Genomic DNA, 10,774 nt, shown 5'->3' with positions numbered 1-10,774 from the left:
TATTGAATTTGTGATGACGTTCCCACTAGTAGTTGCGAAAGAGAAAACTAAAGCTTTGAGATACAGTATGTACTGCAGGCTCTAGTACATACATACTGTATCTCAGAGCTTTTGTTTTTTTCTACTAGAGTCTAGTATTTTGTAAATATAAACTGGGATATACTGGTGGCTCTGCTATGTTGTGGTTGTGTGTTTCATTGGGGGTTAATAATATCTTTTCTATTTTGAATTCTATCGCAGTTTCACTCCAGGCCAACTTGTCCTCATGAATACAAGTTTTTAATTATATCGCAGTTTCACTCCAGGCCGCCAACTTGTCCTCATGAGGACAATATGTTTCTTCTTGCATTACTGTGTTTTTCTTTTTTTTATGATCATATACAGTATTCTGCTACATTGTTTCGGGCTGATGTACCATACATCCTTGAAAAAAACATCAGACCCTTTATAGTCTGAGATATCAAGGTTTTCTTGGCACTTTCCATTCTGTTTGAAGGACAGATTGTGTTTAACACTCTCTTGACAACCTCTCACATCATGCTTTGTACAAGAGACAAGACAAGGGCACGAGGGAGGGAGTAGACAAGTCAAGGAGAGAAGATGACTATAAGGACAGGAGAAAATTATGGGAAAAGAGGAGGGAAAGAAAAGATTGCAGAGAGAGAGAGAGAGAGAGAGAGAGAGAGAGAGAGAGAGAGAGAAAGAGACGTCACCCAATAACCCACAAGCAACTCATGCACGCTCTTGCAGGCTGTCAAAATAACTGACAATAACATCACATAGGGATCCCATGTGACTGTGTTCCCTACATCAAGTCTCTACTCTCCAGGTTTTCTTCAGAATGTCTTTACTATGACACTATGGCATAATTATTAGGAGTAACTAGTGGTAAGGACCCCCTTAACTCTGAGAGTGTTCAAATGGGTTCATTTGGTACCATTTTTACACTCTCAGAGTTACAGATCTGTTATGGTCATTCAGGGCTATCTCTTAAATGTGATTCTGGCAATACTCATTTTGTATGTCCGTGGCAGAAATGGAATTTTGACAAAAATGTCCACTACAAGCCAGCATGGTGTTGACCACTGGTCACAATGTATCACCGTAATCATTTAAATAAAATCTTTGTATTTCTGTTCACACAAGCTAATAGAATTGCTGACGTGCTCTGAGGACCACGCAATGTACAGTTGATTAATGTATGTGTATATTCACTTTGTACTCCTTCTCATGCACCTACTGGCTGGTTTCATGACTTCTTTCATAATGAAATATATACAATACATTTTGAGTCTGTATTAAACTGTATTAAAACAGCATTAGTGTTTTAGCCAATGCGATATGGCAGGTGTTAGTAAAACAGCTAAGCAGCTCAAACTAAACTGAATCTCATAACAAAATCTGTTTCATGGCTTTATGTCTTTATGTCAGCTCTAGGGCTTAACAATCTGGTTGTGCAACTTCTTACTTTGCAGCACAAGATAAATGAAGATGTTATCTGATTTTCCAGTGATGTATGGTAACTAAACATTTACTTAAGTACTGTAGGCCTATACTTAACCAAATATTGTACTTTTACGCCACTATATTTATTTGAAAACTTTACGATTATAATTACAAAACACACATTGACCATGCACTTTGGCCGTATAAATTATGCCTTTTGAAAAGAGCCGATCTACAAGCTCAGCGTTGCTGTGAGCTTGTAGATCTTCTATTTTCAAAAGATCTTTATACATGCTTTTGGTACTTTGATTTTGATGCCAATACCTTTGTACTTTTAAGCCTCTTTTTGAATTCTGGTCTTTTACTTATAACAGCGTATTGCTATATATTGCAATATTGATACTTTTACTTAAGTGAGAAATGTTGACTCCTTTTTCCACCACACAGCTTATTTCTTCTCACTCTCAGCCAGATTGTACGCTGAAGGTTGAGCCATAACTTTAAACTCACTCTCCTGTCCTAGTGGCAGTCGCAAATGCCAATCATCTACAACCAAGTCCTAAGTTCTAACTCAACAGCATTATTTATTCTGAATCCTAAAGCAAGTTGTCGTTTATGCTTTACGATGGCTATTCATCAGGAAGATCTACGAACAGCACTCTGCTTTAGAATAGCTATTCTTTCTTTAGACCCTTCATACACTGTAAATTCCTGAGTGTTCATTTAAATCAAAGGTGTACAAATGGATACAAATATACACCCTGGAGTCAAATGAACACTGAAGACGAAATGACACATGCACGCGCACACACACACGCAGCCATCGTAGCTGGTGCTGGGTGATCGTGGCCTCAATACTCCTGCAGTTGGACTTTGCGAGTATGTCAGAATGAGGCACACGATCACGCCATGTAATTCCTAGGATGCGCTGAAGGCAACGTATGTGGAACTGCTCCAGGGCCTTTATGTGGCGGCTGTAAGTTACCCAGGCTTAGCAGCTGTAGAGGAGGGTAGTGATGCAGATGGCTTGGTACACAGAGACCTTCGTGGAGAGATGGAGGTTCTTGTTTTGGAAGACCCGTCGCCGGAGTTCCCAAAAGCAGCCGCTGCCTGCTTGATCCTGTTCTGGATCTCATTGTCAATGGTGGTGTCTTCAGAGAGAATGCTCCCCAGGTATCTGAATGATGATACAACTGATAGTTGTTCTCCAGAAAGAGCAAAGGTAGGTGGTGTAGATGGGATGTTGGAGCTCCACTGGCAAACTACTTCCGTCTTGGTGGTGTTGACAGTCAGTCCCATCCTGCTGTACGCTCTCACCGCAGCAGCAAGAACAGACTGGAGGTCCTGTGGACTGTGAGCTACGAGAGCACAGTCGTCTGCATAATGTAGCTCAATAACTCTCTACCGTGGTCAGAGGTGGATACCTGTGCAAGGACGTTTTTTAAGTGCCCGGTGGCGTGGGTGAGCCCATGACGACCAGTCCCCCATCATGGCTGCAGGAGGCTGCCGGGTCCTTGGTCTTTCAAGGCCCACCTGTTGCGCACCGCCAGCACGTTGGAATCGTGTCGCCTCCCCAGGGGGGCGACATATTCACAACGAGCCCACTTCCGTCAAAAACGGTTGAGAAATGACAGTTACCATTTGGGGGTCTCGGGGGGTCCCTGGGGGTCCCTGAACCTTGAGACCCCCAAAGACGCCTCCAGGGGGGCGACACGATTCCAACGAGCCCACCCCCGTCCAAAACGGTTGAGAAATGACAGAGTTACCATTCTGGGGTCCCTGGGGGGTCCCTGGGGGTCCCTGAACCTTGAGACCCCAAAGACGCCTACAGGGGGGCGACAAGATTCCAACGAGCCCACCCCCGTCCAAAACAGTTGATAAATGACAGAGTTACCATTTGGCGGTCCCTGGGGGGTCCCGGGGGGTCCCTGGGGGGTCCCGGGGGGTCCCTGAACCTTGAGACCCCCCAAAGACGCCCCCAGGGGGCGACAAGATTCCAACGAGCCCACCCCCGTCCAAAACAGATGAGAAATGACAGAGTTACCATTTGGGGGTCCCCAGGGGTCCCCAAACCTTGAGACCCCCAAAGACGCCCCCAGGGGGTCGACACAATCACAACGAGCCCACCCCCGTCAAAAACGGTTGAGAAATGACAGAGTTACCATTTGGGGGTCCCCGGGGAGGTCCCGGGGCGTCCTTGGGGGTCCACCGAACCTTGAGACCCCCCTATTTAATATAGGCTACTAAAATAATGAATAGTCAATTGGCCATTGAGTGGTTGTTTTAAGACAAGATATGGATATATAGCTAAACTTGTAACTCATAAACTTATACTTATACTTATAACGTAGCCCCAGACAAACATGGCAACCTCAGTTGCCAGGCAGACTTATGGAGCTTTTTGATTGGGTAGAGGAAAAGGCCTCACGTGATTAGTTCTCAGCCGTCATGTGATTTTTGGCAGTGATTTCACTGGGGAACCAAAAAAAACATCTGTAACTGAGGTTGGCATTTTTTCTGTTCGTAAGTCCAAACACAAAAAAACACTATCCGTATATATTACGCATTTTCTTTTTACAGATTGTTTTATTACACATTTTTCTTTTACAGATTGTTTTTTTACGCATTTTTCTTTTACACATTGTTTTTTTACGCATTTTTATTTTACAGATTGTTTTTTTACGCATTTTGTTTTTACGGATTGTATTTTTTACGCATTTTCTTTTACGAACACACAGATAATATTGGCATGGATTCGGCTCCATATACCGCACTAGACGCGTCACACACATACACATACACACACGCACACACACACACAATGTGATTTGGCCATGTTTAATTTTGTGCCAAAAATGGCCGACAGCCTGTCACTTACATGCGTTACTCCCTGTCACCATTAATTAAAAAAGCCTTGATCAAGTTTTGAATAAGGAGGGCAAGAAAGGAACAGAGATACGGTAATTCCAATCATCCCAAGCAACTATAATGAAATCATGTCTATTTGGATGGATCAGAACAAGGCACAAAAGGATCAGGATGTCTCAGATTAGCCTCTGACACAGCTACTGACTCTCCTCTCTCTTCTGTCTTTCTTGTTGGTGGTGACAATAGCACTGTAATCACAGCTGGTTCGAGGACCTGCTCATTCTTTTTACTTCTGCTGATTGCTGCTCTATTGCCAGCTCCCACCACCACTTGTTTTTATTATGATTCCATTCACGGAATCTTGCTATTTCACTATTACATTCAGTTTGTTTGTAATGTTTCTGTCTTTAGTTTGTTTGTTTGTTTGTTTGTTTGTTTGTTTGTTTGTTTGTTTGTTTGTTTGTTTGTTTGTTTGTTTGTTTGTTTCTTTCTTTCTTTCTTTCTTTCTTTCTTTCTTTCTTTCTTTCTTTCTTTCTTTCTTTCTTTCTTTCTTTCTTTCTTTCTTTCTTTCTTTCTTTTTTCTTTCTTTAATGTCATTTAATCCAGAATTAATATTATTTTATTTACCGTTTTTAGCATACGTAGCTAGCCTCTGGTGACCCTATCGTGACATTATTGAATATCCCAAATCGTCCTTGTACACTTGCACACATGCGATCAAAGCATTTTTAGGGCTCAGAATGAGATAAAGGGCTATGTTTACAGCTTAATAACACTTTAATCTGACCCCACGAGTGTAAAACCATTGTGTACATCTTGAGATGACGCTATGGACCACACAATTACTTCATGCTCAACTAGACTCAAAGATAATCTGTTAAAGAGGGTCCTTCTATTGGAATTGTCTGGCAACACTATCGAGTTTAGCCACCAGATGGTTCAAAGTTCAAGGTTTCTTTATTTTGTCTCCCAAGGAAGAAATTTGTCTTGGACCCCAAGGACCCGCTCTGCAGCATAGCATGTAATCGTTAAAAGTATCAATACTGCAATATAGAAATACTGTAATCTGTTACAAATAAAAGTCCATAATTCAAAATTTACTTGAGTAAAACAACAAATCAAAATGCTCACAAATATGTGACGCGATGTGACACATTGTGAACTTTTACATTGGCTATTGGCTTTGAGAAACAGCCATCTTGGTTAGTGCACAACAAACAGTCAGAGTATTCATTTAAATCTCTCGAGTTAAACTAACTCATACTTGAATGTATTGTAGCAACAGCAGTGCATGATATTGATTAGAGAGAGTAGTTAGTGATCAGTACTGTATAAGGGTTCGATCCCACGATGATTCCCACCCATGTGTATTTCCCTCATCAGCCACCTGGCCTCATGAGAGAGAGGTGGGTACGGTAGATTGGTGCATGGGTAGATTTATTGACAGAGATTTATCACTGAAGCAATGGGCTCTGACAGGAGAGTCAGCTGGGTTCTGTTTATACCGCAACACCAACCTTCACACACATATTACACAGCACAGACTTCTACTGTCACCCAGTGACCCCCTGCCAACACCTTGAGTAGCTGGAATGGGGAATGAGAGAATGCCTGGGGTTGTGTCTTCTAGCCTGCTGGTCTGTGTATTTGAACTAGCAACCTTCCGTGAAGGGGCTTATTTCGCTTACCTCTGGGATGCTGCCCGGTGTTGTCAGGAACTGAAAGTAAAATATGTGTTGCCCTAACAAAATTGACTACCTGAGAAGGGACAGTGACAAGTCGTAGATTGATACGGCCCCAGTTGGAGGGGACTGATCTCTGGGACAAAAAGTCGGACTATATCAGACAGATTTAAGGCATCTCTCCGCATATTCTTCCCAGAGGAGACAGATATCGGCTATAGTTTTTTTGGTCCCCCTCCCCCCGCTCGATACAAGGCAACATCTCAGAAACCAATCACTCATTTATTTAGCAGAGAAAGGAAGGGAGATTCAATGATTGACGGTTTGACAAGAGTATTCTTATAGGGACAGGTTTGATGCAGTATATAATTTTCTTTTCAAAAATGAAAACGATACCTCTGTTAAGCTGAGAAAGGGCTGTGGCAGGTGTTTGAAACAGCCCACTTTGTCCAGAAAAAGAAAGAAAGGCTTGATTGAAATGAGAACAATGGTTCCGCATGATTTAACTATGCCTTTCTATAGCTCAATTTGACTTGCTTTAGATGTGAATGATATAACGGAACCAAGAAGGGATTGGGCTTAGTCAGGAATGGATCTCTCACTGTGAGAAATTACACATTTTCAAAAGTTGATTAATAAAGAAGAGTGATATGAGCCGGTGACCTGATGGGCGAGTCCTGTTTCAATTCCTGACTGGCTGGACCATTGCTGTATGATGCTACACTCTCCCCACATATGCGTCATTTTGCCACCAAAAATATATTAATAGTAGCCTAGTAGTAGTAGTAGTAGTAGTAGTAATAATAAGAAGAAGCAGGAGTATGGACAATAATCGCTTGATAATTATGTTTGTCTTTTTACTTTTTTTGTGTAATTTTACTTCCAGATGACTTGTAGACTCTTTTTTGAATCTTTATTCATAGACAGAGAATTAGCTGAGCAATGCTTAGTTTTTCTGAGTATTTGTGTTGCTGATAAATAATGTGCCAACTTTGCCTTTTCTGTGGATAAACATTGTTTGCGTCAAGATAATTGCCGATTTACAAGCTCACAACCTGTGAGCTCAGTGTTGGTGCCATGGAGCAGTGCCTGTGGGCCATGTGTAGCTAAACAGTGCTGCGATGTAAAGCTGTGCTTATAGGTACAAAATACAACCATTATGGAATGCAATAATCGGACAGCGCAGCACACAGACAAGTTATACAGTCTTCTACACACTTGCTTGACAACAGTTGCACCTTGAATAACGTTGCACCTGAATAACATCCTGTAACGTCTTGTGTAGCCTATACTATACAGTATACTGTATATATTGCACAGTACACAGTGGCCGCTATGCTCACGCACCTTATTATCTCAGATATGTGTAATTTTCTTTATGGAAGACGAGACCCCCTTGGTTGTATGGCTTAGCATGTAAATAATAATAATAATGGTAATAATAATAACAATGATAATAATACACTTTATTTACCGGTGTATATAGCACCTTTTATACAGAGTTGCAGTTCAAAGTGCTTCACAGGCAGGACATAAATCAAGTCCTTTACAGTTAGGTATAGGTTAACATATCAAGCAGCACAATACAAGACAACGAATATGCATAAAATCACAGATATAAAAATAGGCATTTGTTAAAAAAAATGCTGGGGAAGCTGGTGTGTTTTTAGTTTTTGTTTAAAATGTTGGTATCTGATGTCTGATTTCCTGAGTAATTGTATTCCATAATATTGGTACATAAAAAGAGATAAGATAAGAGAGAACATATTGTTGTGCTGTTTGTGAAACAAGCTTGTAAGTATCTGGAAACCCCTTAGTTGTATTGTAAGTAAGATGAGAGACCCTATGGCTGTGCCGTCTGTAAATGAGCTGAGAGACCCTACGAGTGTGCCGTTTGTGGAACAAGCTTCTACATTTTATTTCCTGCCTTGATCTCCTTACCCAAACCCCCCTCCCCTCTCTTCTTCCCTGTCTTTGTTTTCTTAGACAAATAACACAATGGGAACTACGGTAGGCACAAAAACAAATTTCACCCACTTTTTTTACTTGTAAAACTGGTGTGACAATAAAGATGATTCTGATTCTGAACAGAAGCATAGAAATACATTGACGTTACTGTCCGCCATCCTCATCTTGTACAAAGCTGTCGTTGAAAGTGGCCAGAGTTAATCCCGAAATCCCCCCCCCCCACATTTTGTTTTGAATGATTTTCTTTCCGCCTATTGTGGCATGCCCAAAATAGGGACACCAGCTTGAAAGTGGTTAAGCTAATTGGTATCCATTTATAAGTGAACCAATCATCATTCACACACCCTAATCATGCATTTTTCTATACTCAACACACCAAGTAGCCTGGCTAATGCTGTTCTGCTGCTGCTCTGTTTGTCATGAGAATCTATAATGCTTTATTCACCCACCTCCTCTCCAGCTCCATCATCCACATGTTTAGATCTGTTTATGTGCCATGGGAGGATTGTGTTATTCTCCTAATCAAAGTCTCTGCACACACATAGGCTACTACAGCAGTGAACCATAAAAGCTGAACTAATCCTTCAAAACCAAACCTATAGCTACCATCCATGTCATGACGATCAATAAACCTACTTGTATCACCACTTGTGCTTTCAAAGATACAAAAATAAGCGATATCTTTGCACAACACCGGTGTACCGGTCAGGGGTGGTGGTGGCTCAGGGGTAGAGTGCCTGGATGGTAACCGTAAGGTTGCCAGTTCGAACCCGGGCTCCCCCAGAGTTACTGTCGAAGTGTCCTTGAGCAAGACACTGAACCCCTAATTGCTCCCGATGTGCTAGTTGGTGCCTTGCATGGTTTCCGCTGCCATCGGTGTATGAATGTGTGTGTGAATGGGTGAATGTAATGCACAATCTCTGTAAAGCGCCTTGGATAAAGGCGCTATATAAATGCACCATTTACCATTTACCGTACGACAAAGTATAACACAGGATTAGTCAGACTAATTGACTTACCGCAAGCAAAACTATGTTAAACATTACCTTAACCCTAACCTCATTAAAACTATGCCTAAACGTAAGCAACCCTAAACTCACAAACAAATGAAACAATATGCATTTAAGTTTATCCGAGTCATCCAACCACACAAATTCATGTTTTGGATCTACTTTATTAATAAGTGTCTGTGTCTGCCTGATTAAGGCAATACAAAACAAAATTTGCTTAAGATCACACAAACCACATAACAGTGCGTACATATCTACCCATCTCAATATGAAGATTAGACCAAGATTGCCAGCCCTGATTTGAGCACATATGGATTGTTTCTTTTTGGGATATACATTTTCTGGAACATAGACATGCTCTCATTTATCTCACTGTGCAGAGCTTTGGTTCGCACGCACGCATGCATGCACGCACGCACGCATAGTCGCATACATACATATCCATGCTAAAAAAAGATTTCAAATTGAAAAGAAGATATGATCATTTCTTAAAATGATTAAATTATATTAGCTGGCATCCCTTTTTTATGCACATCATATTATAATACCAGCATATTACTAGCCTGGCTCCAGCCCTGAATCGCTAGCCACGGTCATTAAAGAAAATCTGACCCGTCTGTACTGTACTGTACTGTACTGTACTGTACTGTACTGTACTGTACTGTACTGTACTGTACTGTACTGTACTGTACTGTACTGTACTGTACTGTACTGTACTGTACTGTACTGTACTGTACTGTACTGTACTGTGCGTGTGTGATGCTGCTCAACAGTGCCATCCAGCGGTATTGCGAGGGTACTCATACGGACACACACACACACACACACAGAGACAGATAGACAGACTTACACAGAAAGTCATGTAATGGAGTGGTTAGCACCACTCAAAAATAACAAACGAGTAATGAAAGTTACCGTGTGGGGGTCCCCGGGGGGACTGTCACACCCTCACTGTATGTCACACCCGAAATCACGTAATGACTGCTGCTAAGAACTGTGACAGGTAGAATAGAAGTGTCAGGCTATCATATTACTGTATAGGACATCTTAAAGATTACATTTGTACATTTCCACAGATATGCACCAAAAGAAATGCACAAAATGTACACATTGACCCGCACACCATCTGCACTTGCGATATGAACACTTTTATTATAATTTAAGTAACGTTTCAGTCATAGACCTTCTTTCAGGCAGGTGAGCTGTGCAGTGTGCACAAAATGTGAAGGCGGATCTGGTCACATGGGTGTGTGAAAGCTTTGATGTCTTGTGGACATGACCTTAAAGTAGGAGTAGAACACAAACTTCTGCTCGCAAACAAACCTTGACAAACTCTCTTCCCGCACGCAGCAATAGAATGAAGGTGACACACTTCCACATCTCAGTCACACGTCACAAAACCAGATGGTGAATGGTGATGCAAACATGCAGTAGCCTGGAAACCTGACATCTTCCAGCCAGAGGTGCCGATGCCTTGAGGCAGATGTGCCTCTACAAGTTATTCCTAAATGAAAGTAAACAGATGCAGTTTTCATGATTCTAATCCATCCATAGTTTTGCACAAAAAACACTCCTTGAGCTAATTTAAAGCATAATTCAAATTTGAAATTGTATATACAGTAGGTTTTCAATAGAGCGTTGCAGTCCCGCCCCCTTTTATGACGTCGCCAGGAAATGATTCCCAATGCATTTTTCCCATAGACATTTCAAAAAGTATTTATTTAAAGACGGTTTAAAGTCAACTCGAGTCGTGACAAATCATGACAATAAACACAATATTTGGACCAAACAAATAATTAC

Source organism: Protomyctophum parallelum (assembly GCF_964188405.1).
Source record: "Protomyctophum parallelum genome assembly, chromosome: 2".
Taxonomy (NCBI): domain Eukaryota; kingdom Metazoa; phylum Chordata; class Actinopteri; order Myctophiformes; family Myctophidae; genus Protomyctophum; species Protomyctophum parallelum.
Note: the sequence above shows the minus strand (reverse complement) of the source record.